We start from the raw sequence: 13,327 nt of genomic DNA, 5'->3' as shown, positions 1-13,327 counted from the left end.
CACAAAGAGTTGGACATGACTGAGCGACTGAACTGAACTGAACTGAAAAGAAAAACTGTTATCTAACTGTGGAAAATTCTGAAAGAGATGGGAATAACAGAGCACCTGACCTGTCTCTTGAGAAATCTGTATGCAGGTCAGGAAGCAACAGTTAGAACTGGACATGGAACAACAGACTGGTTCCAAACAGGAAAAGGAGTACATCAAGGCTGTATATTGTCACCCTGCTTATTTAACTTCTATGCAGAATACATCATGAGAAATGCTGGGCTGGAAGAAGCACAAGCTGGACTCAAGATTGCTGGGAGAAATATCAATAACTTCAGATATGCAGATGACACCACCCTTATGGCAGAAAGTGAAGAACTAAAAAGTCTCTTGATGAAAGTGAAAGAGGAGAGTGAAAAAGTTGGCCTAAAGTTCAACATTCAGAAAACTAAGATCATGGCATCTAGTCCCATCATTTCATGGCAAATAGATGGGGAAACAGTGGCAGGCTTTATTTTGGGGGGCTCCAAAATCACTGCAGATGGTGAATGCAGCCATGAAATTGAAAGATGCTTACTCCTTGGAAGGAAAGTTATGGCCAACCTAGACAGCATATTCAAAAGCAGAGACAACACTTTGCCAACAAAAGTCCATCTAGTCAAGGCTATGGTTTTTCCAGTGGTCATGTATGGATGTGAGAGTTGGACTATAAAGAAAGCTGAGAGCCGAAGAATTGATGCTTTTGAACTGTGGTGTTGGAGAAGACTCCTGAGAGTCCCTTGGACTGCAAGGAGATCCAACCAGTTTATCCTAAAGGAGATCAGTCCTGAGTGTTCATTGGAAGGACTGATGTTGAAACTGAAACTCCAATACTTTGGCCACCTGGTGCGAAGAACTGACTCATTTGCAAAGACCTTGATGCTGGGAAAGATTGAAGGCAGGAGGAGAGGGGGATGACAGAGGATGAAATGTTTGGATGGCATCACCGACTCAATGGAGATGAGTTTGAGTAAACTCTGGGTGTTGCTGATGGACTGCCTGGTGTGCTGCAGGCCATGGGGTCGCAAAGAGTCGGACACTGAGTGACTGAACTGAACTGAACTGAACTGAAGACTTAAAGACTTACTGCAATACTATTGATATTTAATGGTATTATGTAGCTAGAATGGGCCCTTAAAACACAAGGGCCCAACCCCACACTTGAAGAGTACTTTGGAGAGGTATTTGGATTTCAGATTCATTTGAGCATGTTTTCAAATAATCACCCTGGTCACTCTGTTTCACTGTTTTATTTATTTACTTAAATTAAATAATTTAATTGGGGAATAATTACTTTACAATATTGTGATGGATTTGCCATATATCAACATGAATCAGCCACAGGTATTCATGTTACCCCCTGCCCCATCCTGAACGCCCCTCCCACACCCCTCCCCACCCTATCTCTCTGGTTGTCCCAGAGCACAGGCTTTGGATTCCCTGCTTCATGCATTGAATTTGCACTGGTTATCTATTTTACATATGGTAATTTACCTGTTTCAGTGCTATTCTCTCAAATCATCAGTGGGAGAAGGCAAGGGTGGGAGGTTTCACTGTTTTAAGCTTTTAAACACAAATAGAAAGCATGTGGTCACATAGAATGTTAGAACTAAAGGAACTCAGGTTCTGTTTCATCATCTTCACAAGCATTGTTTATTTTTGCTTTACAGCTTAAATTCAAGAATATCTAGTACCGCAGGTGTTGGAGACACAAACTGATTCCAAAGGGAGCTTTTGTTGTTTTTCAGTTGCTAAGTCATGTCCAACTCTTTGCAACCCCATGGACAGCAGCATGTCAGTCTTCCCTGTCTTTCACTATCTCCGAGTTTGCTCAAATTCATGCCCATTGAGTCAATGATGCCATCCAACCATCTCATCCTCTGTCACCCCCTTCCCCTCCTGCCCTCAGTCTTTCCCAGCATCAGGGTCTTTTCCAATGAATTGGCTCTTCATATCAGGTGCCTGAAGTTTTGGAGCTTCAGCTTCAACATCAGTCCTTCCAATGAGTATTCAGGGTTGATTTCTTTTAGGATTGACTGGGTTGGTCTCCTTGCTGTCCAAGGGATTGTCAAGAGTCTTTTCCAGTTATGCTAAACCATTATGAATTTATTGGAAGCTCACTGAATTCACTTCCATATAGAATATCGTATCTACTTAAAGGATAAGTGTTTTAGTCAGCATCAGATCAGATCAGATCAGATCAGTCGCTCAGTCGTGTCTGACTCTTTTCGACCCCATGAATTGCTGCACACCAGGCCTCTCTGTCCATCACCAACTCCCGGAGTTCACTCAGACTCATGTCCATTGAGTCAGTGATGCGATCCAGCCATCTCATCCTCTGTCGTCCCCTTCTCCTCCTGCCCCCAATCCCTCCCAGCATCAGAGTCTTTTCCAATGAGTCAGCTCTTCGCATGAGGTGGCCAAAGTACTGGAGTTTCAGCTTTAGCATCATTCCTTCCAAAGAAACCCCAGGACTGATCTCCTTCAGGATGGACTGGTTGGATCTCCTTGCAGTCCAAGGGACTCTCAAGAGTCTTCTCCAACACCACAGTTCAAAAGTATCAATTCTTCGGTGCTCAGCCTTCTTCACAGTCCAACTCTCACATCCATACATGACCACAGGAAAAACCATAGCCTTGACTAGATGGACCTTTGTTGGCAAAGTAATGTCTCTGCTTTTCAATATGCTATCTAGGTTGGAAATAACTTTCCTTCCAAGGAGTAAGCATCTTTTAATTTCATGGCTGCACTAACCATCTGCAGTGATTTTGGAGCCCAGAAAAATAAAGTCTGACACTGTTTCCACTGTTTCCCCATCTATTTCCCATGACGTGATGGGACCAGATGCCATGATCTTCGTTTTCTGAATGTTGAGCTTTAAGCCAACATTTTCACTCTCCACTTTCACTTTCCTCAAGAGGCTTTTTAGTTCCTCTTCACCTTCTGCCATATGGGTGGTGTCATCTGCATATCTGAGGTTATTGATATTTCTCCCAGCAATCTTGAGTCCAGCTTGTGTTTCTTCCAGTCCAGCGTTTCTCATGATGTACTCTGCATAGAAGTTAAATAAGCAGGGTGACAATATATAGCCTTGATGTACTCCTTTTCCTATTTGGAACCAGTCTGTTGTTCCATGTCCCGTTCTAACTGTTGCTTCCTGAGATGGGTCTGGTATTCCCATCTCCTTCAGAATTTTCCACAGTTTATTGTGATCCACACAGTCAAAGGCTTTGGCATAGTCAATAAAGCAGAAATAGATGTTTTTCTGGAACTCTTTTGCTTTTTCCATGATGCAGAGGTTGTTGGCAATTTGATCTCTGGTTCCTCTTCCTCTTCTAAAACCAGCTTGAACATCAGGAAGTTCATGGTTCACCTATTGCTGAAGCCTAGCTTAAAGAATTTTGAGCATAACTTTACTAGTGTGTGAAATGAGTGCAATTGTGTGGTAGTTTGAGAATTCTTTGGCATTGCCTTTCTTTGGGATTGGAATGAAAACTGACATTTTCCAGTCCAGTGGCCACTGCTGCGTTTTCCAAATTTGCTGGCATATTGAGTGCAGCACTTTCACGGCATCATCTTTCAGGATTTGGAATAGCTCAACTGGAATTCCATCACCTCCACTAGCTTTGTTCGTAGTGATACTTTCTAAGGCCCACTTGACTTCATATTCCAGGATGTCTGGCTCTAGGTGAGTGATCACACCATTGTGATTACCTGGGTAGTGAAGATCTTTTTTGTACAATTCTTCTGTGTATTCTTGCCATTTCTTCTTAATATCTTCTGCTTCTGTTAGGTCCATACTATTTCTGTCCTTTTTTGAGCCCATCTTTGCATGAAATGTTCCTTTGGTATCTCTGATTTTCTTGAGGAGATCTCTAGTCTTTCCCATTCTATTGTTTTCCTCTATTTCTTTGCATTGATCGCTGAAGAAGGCTTTCTTATCTCTTCTTGCTATTCTTTGGAACTCTGCATTCAGATGTTTATATAGTTCCTTTTTTTCCTTTGCTTTTCATGTCTCTTCTTTTCACAGCTATTTGTAAGGCCTCCCCAGAGAGCCATTTTGCTTTTTTCATTTCTTTTCCATGGGGATGTTCTTGATCCCTGTCTCCTGTACAATGTCACGAGCCTCATTCCATAGTTCATTAGGCACTCTATCTATCACATCTAGGCCCTTAAATCTATTTCTCACTTCCACTGTATAATCATAAGGGATTTGATTTAGGTCATACCTGAATGGTCTAGTGGTTTTCCCTACTTTCTTCATGGTCTGCTATAAAACACACCACATACTGGCTGGCCTAAAGAACAACATTTGTTTCTCACAGTTCTGGAGGCTGGTAAGTCCTGGGTGAAGACGCTGGCCAGTTTGGTTCTTGGTAAGGGCTCTCTTCCTGGCTTGCAAATGGCTGCCTTGTTGCTGTATCCACACATGGTAGAGAAAGGAAACTCTGATGTCTACTCCTCTTCTTATAAGGGCACTAGTCCCACCATGGGGGTTCCACCTTTATGAAATCATCTAAATTTAATCACATCCCCAAAGCCCTACCTTCTAATGCTTAGGGTTAGTTCAATTCAGTTCACTTGCTCAGTTGTGTCCGACTCTTTGTGACCCCATGAATTGCAGCACACCAGGCCTCCCTGTCCATCACCAACTCCCGGAGTTCACTCAGACTCACGTCCATTGAGTCAGTGATGCCATCCAGCCATCTCATCCTCTGTCGTCCCCTTCTCCTCCTGCCCCCAATCCCTCCCAGCATCAGAGTCTTTTCCAATGAGTCAACTCTCCGCATGCGGTGGCCAAAGTACTGGAGTTTCAGCTTTAGCATCATTCCTTCCAAAGAAATCCCAGGGCTGATCTCTTTCAGAATGGACTGGTTGGATCTCCTTGCAGTCCAAGGACTCTCAAGAGTCTTCTCCAACACCACAGTTCAAAATGCTTAGGGTTAGGGCTTCAACAAATAAATTTGAGGTGAGACACAAACATTCAGTCCAAAACAATCAGTAATGAAATTGTACCACTTTGAAGATAATTTTGAGGGAGAAGTCAGAAAATGATATGCTTTGGGCTCAAATTTTGCTAGCTTTGTCACTGGCTGCTCCACAGAGGCCTGGTCTTTGATATCTGCTCCCTGCTAGCACTCAGCCCCCCACTGTGTTTCCTGGATCCTCCCACATGAAGTAGGATCTTCATTAGAAGCAGGATGACTGGATAGGTCTGCAGAATTCCAGGTCTCAGATCTAGACACTGTGGCCTAGACCACACGGTTCACTGGCTGGTGCAGCAAAGCCATGTTGAATCCAAGGGTGTAAGTGTAGAAGCAGATCATCATCTCCTGAATTCTTGTCTTTCTTTCTCTCACCTGTAGTCTGCTGCCCTAGTCTTTTTGCTTGTTTGTTTTGTTTTTAAGTTAACTAAATACCAGCTGCCTATCAGATAGCTCTTTTCAATTGTCCTCTTATCCAAATGATTAAATCCAAATCTGTACAGATCTGTTCTTCCCATTCATGACTCCTTTTCCAAGTGTCCCACATTTTCCTTTAGTTGTTGTCACCATTATTCTCCTAGCCTCTATAATCTTGGACATGTTCTCTTTTACTCTTTCAACAAAATTTCAAGATCTGTAATCAAGTTCTTTCCTCTTCCATTTACCCTGGTTTCAAGCCAGATCAACTTGCATCTAAGATTGTGCCTCACTAACCCTGCCACTAATCCTGTTTTCTGCTGCCAAATGAACCTTTCCAAATACCATTTCCATCATGTCACTCTTCCCCCAAGAGTTTGCAATAGTTTCCTGTTGCTAATGTATTGAAATTATCTCCCCTGAGGCCTGAGGAGGCTGGAGCAAATGATAGATGAAAATTTTTTTCAACTAAACATTTCAATTTTCAATTAAAAATGTTTTTCCATAAGCCTAAATCTTTCTTTTATACATAAGAAGGATGTGTTGACTGATGTAGGGGCTTAGTAAATATTTCTTGAAGAGAGAAAAGAACTTTATGGACAGTATGTGAAACTGTAACTCCCCTAAATAGGATACTTTGTCCATATTCATTTATGGATACTGTTTTATTTATCTATAGCTGCATTAATAAGCTATTGAAAAACTTGGTGGCTTAGAACAATGATTTTATTATCTTTCATATTTCTGTGGGATGCCTGGGGTCATCAGGGCAGTTCTTCTGCTGATCACTCTTGAGTTTTCTTATGCAGTTGTAGTTAGATGGAGGCTTGGCTGAGATGCCAGGATAGCTGCTCCTCTTTCCCATTTTAAGTGGTCTCCTCTGTCTCTCTGGGTGGCCTCTCCATGCCTTCTCTCAATGTGGTCTTTCCAGAATGAGAGCCAGACTTCTTATGTAAAGGCTCAAGGTTTCCAAAACTAAAAAAGTGGAAGCTGCCAGGCCTATAAAACTTAGGCTCTAGCTGGTATAGTGTCAGTTCTGCCGTATTCTGTCATTTAAATCAAGTCCCAGGAAAGCCCAACTTCAATGAGGGAGGGGTCTACACATGGTGTAAATTCAAGGAGATGTGGTTCATTGGGAGCCATCTTTGGAGACTAGGTACGATCCTTTGGCTCTTACTGATTCATGGCCTTTCTACATGAAAAATCTTATCTCTGCAAATCTCATCCTAATATTGTATCAGTTTAAATTCCAGGATATTGTCAACAAAATCAGGTGCTGGTATGGATGTGACTGCTAGGAGGCATCTTCTCATATGCACTTCCTCAGGTGCAGAGACGAGTGAGGATGAGCAGGTTATCCACCCACCCCCAACCCATCTCTTTCATGTAATGGTGAAAGAGACAGAAAAACTTCAGCAGACTCCCTTGTTCAAAAAAAGGAGAAAAGGGAGACATGAGCATTTCCTAATTTATAGCAACTCTAAAATCCAGCCTGGTGCATATCCCAATTTCTCTAACTCAAGGCAGAGGATAGTCCTTGGTTAAGATACAATTTTGCTTTTTAGGAATGGTTTCCCTCTGCTCTTGGTTTTATCCTCTGGGTTCTGGCTCTGAGTCATTCTTCCATTTTCATTAAAATGGGCTATGTTTGTAGCTGCATAACTCTAAACCTGTTTCCTATCTCTTTGGAAGTTAAGGGCCCAAAGTGAAGGCAAACTGGGGTGGCTAGTCTATGAAAATGCCCCAGTGAATCACATCTCTGGTTCATATTCTTATGTGGTTCCCCTACTCATTGAATCTGGGCTGGCCCAGTGATCTATTTTAACCAATGGACAATGGTTAAGAAGCCCTGGCAGTTTTCTGATTTTGTACTTGTTTCCCTGTTGCAAAGAACACATGTAGAGTCTACATAAAGAGGAAGAAACTTGAGACTATGGAGAGGGAGAGAGACCATGTCATCCCAGCATCCTGGTTGAGCCTCCAGATAAATCCATGCTAAGTTGTCATCTGACTGCAAGCAAATGAGAGAACCCAACTGAAACCACCAGAAGAACTTCCCACTGAGCCTAGTCAACCTTTTGAACTGTGAAAGCTAAAGTCATTTTAAGCCATTGAATTGGAGTGGTTTGTTATGCAGCGGTAGAAAACCACACATAATCCATTCACTGAAAGTTACTGAACTGTCCATCTGTGCCTGACTCTGCATTAGGCGAGGTGAATGCAAGACTAAATACAGCAGTGATTCTGAACTCTACCTCGTTTATATGTTTGTTAATGAAAGATTTTTGTCAAAGGAAATGTTTCAATTTTTTTTTTAAGGGTGAAAGATTTCTAAAAGCTTTTGCACAACAAAGGAAACTATAAGCAAGGTGAAAAGACAGCCTTAAGAATGAGAGAAAATAATAGCAAACAAAGCAACTGACAAAGGATTAATCTCAAGAATATACAAGCAACTCCTGCAGCTCAACTCCAGAAAAATAAATGGCCCAATCAAAAATTGGGCCAAAGAACTAAATAGACATTTCTCCAAAGAAGACATATAGATGGCTAACAAACACATGAAAAAATGCTCAACACTGATCATTATTAGAGAAATGCAAATCAAAACCACAATGAGGTACCATTTCACACCAGTCAGAATGGTTGCTATCAAAAGTCTACAAGCAATAAATGCTGCAGAGGGTGTGGAGAAAAGGGAACCCTCCTACACTGTTGGTAGGAATGTAAACTAGTACAGCCACTATGGAGAACAGTGTGGAGATTCCTTAAAAAACTGGAAATAGAACTGCCATACGACCCAGCAATCCCACTGCTGGGCATACACACTGAGGAAACCAGAATTGAAAGAGACATGTGTATCCCAATGTTCATCGCAGCACTGTTTATAATAGCCAGGACATGGAAGCAACCTAGATGTCCATCAGCAGAGGAATGGATAAGAAAGCCGTGGTACATATACACAATGGAGTATTACTCAGCCATTAAAAAGAATACATTTGAATCAGTTCTAATGAGGTGGATGAAACTGGAGCCGATTATACAGAGTGAAGTAAGCCAGAAAGAAAAACACCAATACAGTATGCTGCTGCTGCTGCTGCTAAGTCGCTTCAGTCATGTCCAACTCTGTGCGACCCCAAAGACCACCAGGCTCCCCCGTCCCTGGGATTCTCCAGGCAAGAACACTGGAGTGGGTTGCCATTTCCTTGTCCAATGCATGAAAGTGAAAAGTGAAAGTGAAGTCGCTCAGTCGTGTCTGACTCCTAGCGACCCCATGGACTGCAGCCTACCAGGCTCCTCCATCCATGGGATTTTCCAGGCAAGAGTACTGGAGTGGGTTGCCATTGTCTTCTTCACCACTACAGTATACTAACACATATATATGGAATTTAGAAAGACGGTAATGATAACCCTGTATGCAAGACAGCAAAAGAGACACAGATGTATAGAATAGTCTTTTGGACTCTGTGGGAGAGGGTGAGGGTGGGATGGTTTGGGAGAATGACATTGAAACATGTATATTATCATATGTGAAATGGATTGCCAGTGCAGATTTGATGCATGATACAGGGTGCTCAGGGCTGGTGCACTGGGATGACCCTGAGACTTGCGATGGGGAGGAAGGTGGGAGGAGGGTTCAGGATGGGGAACACATGTACACCCGTGGTGGATTCATGTCAATGTATGACAAAACCACTACAATATTGTAAAGTAATTAGCATCCAAAAATAAATAAATAAATAAAGTGGGGAAAAAAAAAAGAAACAAAATATACCGGCAATGAATTCTTTTGGAAAAAGAAATAATCTTTCTGAAATTTTTTTCAAATTTTTAATTTTTTTCACATTAAATTTTTTAAATAGTGAAGCATACCAGAGTTTTTAATAACAGAATTTGTTTCAGCAAATATTATCTGATCCTTTGCTACATGTTTCCTCAGTATATTTTAAAAATCTGCATGAAATTCAGGTGCCGTTTTCCACCTGATATCTACTAGCTTGCATGGGCCTTGTTAAGTTATTTGGGGGATCCTATTTTGTCTATTAGCATGTGTTCTTGTTATTATCATGCATCCCATGGCTGTTTTCTTATTGCTTCAGCAAGAATTACATTCAGTTGTTCAGTTTCTAAATGACCTAATTAGCAGCAGTTTTTCCATTTTTTTTTTTTTTTTCTTTAGAATTTTCTTAGTCTACAGTTGGACTCCTTCTCCATTACTCTCTTTTCCTCCCTGAGTTTTACTCAACAGTCTGCTAATGAGTTCACATTCCACTCTTGTCCCTCTATGGATTGCTGCCCATGCATTTGGAGACGTCCTTGTCTTAATTATTGGGGGGAAAAAAAAATCTCTTCTTGGTCTTTCTGTACTAGACATTGCTGGCTCTGAGTTTCTACCTCTTACTTCTGATGTGTCTTTGTTTTTCACATAAATAGAGATCATAAAGCAGAGAGAAGCCCTGAAGACCATATAATTTTATGGATGATCAAACTTTCGCCAGAGAGCCAAGTGACTTATTCAAAGAACTATAGTTAGTGGCAGAATCAGGGCCAGAACCCATATCTCCAAACCAAGAAGTTCTGGTTTCACTATAGTAATGAATTCACTCTCAGACCACATCAAACTAATGCAGACAGACTAACTGATGCTTGATCAACCAGTTCTATTTACAATTAATTAATACATTTTAATTATATCTCAATTAGATTCTCAGTCTTGGACTACAACTGGGGGAAAATAAGTGGAAAAAAGAGAAGTAGAGTGAGTTCATAAGCTGTAAGGTGTGCAGCAGCAGTTCATAATATTTTTTATTGCTTAGGATTTTGATGAATGTTCTCAAGCCTCTCATTAATTTATTCAATAAATATTTATTGAGTATCTACTCTATGCATATCTGTGTGCATGTGTGAACACATATACACATAAACACAATTTCCTTACATCTTCTTTTAAGGAGACACTGTGTGAATGGTGTCAATATCCTCATAAATATCTTATAATACATACAAGTTTCATGCCCATAGCAATAGACCAAGAATTAGTTGCTTTTTGGGGGAAATGCACACTGTGATTCTTTATAGATAGTTTACCTTTATAATTATTCCCATGTCTCCAATTCTTAGAATCATCTAATTCTTGTATTTGATAGTGGAGGACCTCAAACTCAAATACCTTCAAGGGCCATGTAGTTAAGATAAAGGAGTGAAGTAGGTGGAGTACTGGAGACAGTGGTGGTGTTGAGACTACAAGTCCTATTTGAAGGGGGCAGCTGCCACTCCATGTTAGGTGATTTTTGTCATGTGGGAAATCAAGGGCTAATATTTCTAGAACTTCTGTATTTCTAAGAGAGGCTGGAAATCTTTGTTTAAATGAAATCTTCTGATTTTTAAAATGTTGGTGATTAATCAAAAACATTTAAAACCTCTGCATTGGCCAAATGAAACATGTGTACCTGATTAAAATCCTGGACATACAGTTTGTGTGCTATGCTAATCCTACCACCATTTGTGTGCTTTCTCCATTTGCAGAGACAAATGGCAAGACCCAAGACTCCAAGCCACAGGACTCTCTCATTTCTAAGAATTCTGAAAGTGAGGGCTCAAGGGAAATAGTCCGAACTCACTGACCTCTGGAGTAGTCAAACAACCCACCCTTTGATTTGCTTGGTCAGTTCCCACTTAATGCCATTGAGAAAATAAAAATCCCTTTCTAGAGGAAATGAAAGGAAAAGTGTTGTTCCTTTTGCAGAGATCAAAATAAGGGCTGTCTTGCTTTTATTCAAGCTATATCAACTATTCTAGAGATTAAAATGTAGTATTGGCATGCATGACACCCAATGAGTGTGTGTGATGTTTGGTCCTACATGGGTCGTGCGAACAAAAATCTATACATGGCATCTTGAATCCTATTTCTCCAAACTCAATAATTAGTGTCTGATATTAGCTCCAACTGCTCAGTTCAAGGTCCTCACTAGTCTCCTAAACCTCAAATCTAATTGCCTGTTCTCATTGCATGTCTTATTTCATTTTCCCATTTGTCAAATATTTATAGGCTGCCTCCTACATGTCAGGTATGTTTTAAACACTAAATATACATGACAGTTAATCACATCAGTTCAGTTCAGTTCGGTCACTCAGTCATGTCCTACTCTTTGCAACCCCATGAATCGAGACATATCAGGCCTCCCTGTCCGTCACCAACTCCCAGAGTTCATTCAAACTCATGTCCATCGAGTTGGTGATGCTATCCATCCTGTCGTCCCCTTCTCCTCCTGCCCCCAATCTCTCCCAGCATCAGGGTCTTTTCCAATGAGTCAGCTCTTTGCATCAGGTGGCCAAAGTATTGGCATTTCAGCTTTAGCATCATTCCTTCCAATGAACACCCAGGACTGATCTCCTTTAGGATGGACTGGTTGGAATTCCCTGCAGTCCAAGGGACTCTCAAGAGTCTTCTCCAACGCCACAGTTCAAAAGCATCAATTCTTCGGCACTCAGCTTTCTTCACAGTCTGACTCTCACATCCATACATGACCACTGGAAAAATATCCTTAACTAGATGGACCTTTGTTGGCAAAGTAATGTCTCTGCTTTTGAATATGCTATCTAGGTTGGTCATAACCTTCCTTCCAAGGAGTAAGCGTCTTTTAATTTCATGGCTGCAGTCACCATCTATAGTGACTTTGGAGCCCCCCAAAATAAAGTCTGATGCTATTTCCACTGTTTTCCCATCTATTTGCTATGAAGTGATGGGACTGGATGCCATGATCTTAGTTTTCTGAATATTGAGCTTTAAGTCAACTTTTTCATTCTCCTTTCACTTTCATCAAGAGGCTTTACAATTCCTCTTCACTTTCTGCCATAAGGGTGGTGTCATCTGCATATCTGAGGTTATTGATACTTCTCCCAGTAACCTTGATTCCAGCTTGTGCTTCTTCCAGCCCAGCATTTCTCATGATGTACTCTGCATAGAAGTTAAATAAGCAGGGTGACAATACACAGCCTTGACGTACTCCTTTTCCTATTTGGAACCAGTCTGTTGTTCCATGTCCAGTTATAACTATTGCTTCCTGACCTGCATACAGGTTTCTCAAGAGGCAGGTCAGGTGGTCTGGTATTCCCATCTCCTTCAGAATTTTCCACAGTTCATTGTGATCCACACAGTCAAAGGCTTTGGCATAGTCAATAAAAGCAGAAATAGATGTTTTTCTGGAACTCTCTTTCTTTTACGATGATCCAGCAGATGTTGGCAATTTGATCTCTGGTTCCTCTGCCTTTTCTAAAACCAGCTTGAACATCTGGAAGTTCACAGTTCACGTATTGCTGAAGCCTGGCTTGGAGAATTTTGAGCATTACTTTACTAGCGTGTGAGATGAGTGCAATTGTGCGGTAGTTTGAGCATTCTTTGGCATTGCCTTTCTTTGGGATTGGAATGAAAACTGACCTTTTCCAGTCCAGTGGCCACTGCTGCGTTTTCCAAATTTGCTGGCATATTGAGTGCAGCACTTTCACAGCATCATTTTTCAGGATTTGAAAGAACTCAACTGGAATTCCATCACCTCCACTAGCTTTGTTCGTGTGATGCTTTCTTAGGGCCACTTGACTTCACATTCCAGGATGTCTGCCTCTAGGTGAGTGACCACACCATCGTGATTATATGGGTTGTGAAGCTTTTTTACAAAGTTTTCCTGTGTATTCTTGCCACTTTTTCTTAATATCTTCTGTTTCTGTTGGGTCCATACCATTTCTGTCCTTAATCAAGCCCATCTTTGCATGAAATGTTCCCTTGGTATATCTAATTTTCTTGAAGAGATCTCTAATCTGTCCCATTCTGTTGTTTTCCTCTATTTCTTTTCATTAATCTCTGAGGAAGGCTTTCTTATCTCTCCTTGCTATTCTTTGGAACT

The 13,327-nt window shown here is 41.2% G+C and overlaps 1 long non-coding RNA gene across 1 annotated transcript in view; it reads left to right on the top strand.

Annotated features, from left to right (window-relative positions):
- LOC113883293 overlaps window positions 1–11,120 on the top strand; it is a 43,310-nt gene extending 32,190 nt beyond the window's left edge. Inside the window, exon 3 of the long non-coding RNA XR_003508616.1 lies at window positions 10,953–11,120. This is a non-coding gene — a long non-coding RNA (uncharacterized LOC113883293). The remainder of the gene's footprint in view (window positions 1–10,952) is intronic.
- Window positions 11,121–13,327: the final 2,207 nt, after the last annotated feature.

This window comes from Bos indicus x Bos taurus, chromosome 3, assembly GCF_003369695.1.
Source record: "Bos indicus x Bos taurus breed Angus x Brahman F1 hybrid chromosome 3, Bos_hybrid_MaternalHap_v2.0, whole genome shotgun sequence".
Lineage (NCBI taxonomy): Eukaryota > Metazoa > Chordata > Mammalia > Artiodactyla > Bovidae > Bos > Bos indicus x Bos taurus.
Note: the sequence above shows the minus strand (reverse complement) of the source record. Positions and strands in the feature narration are given on the sequence as shown.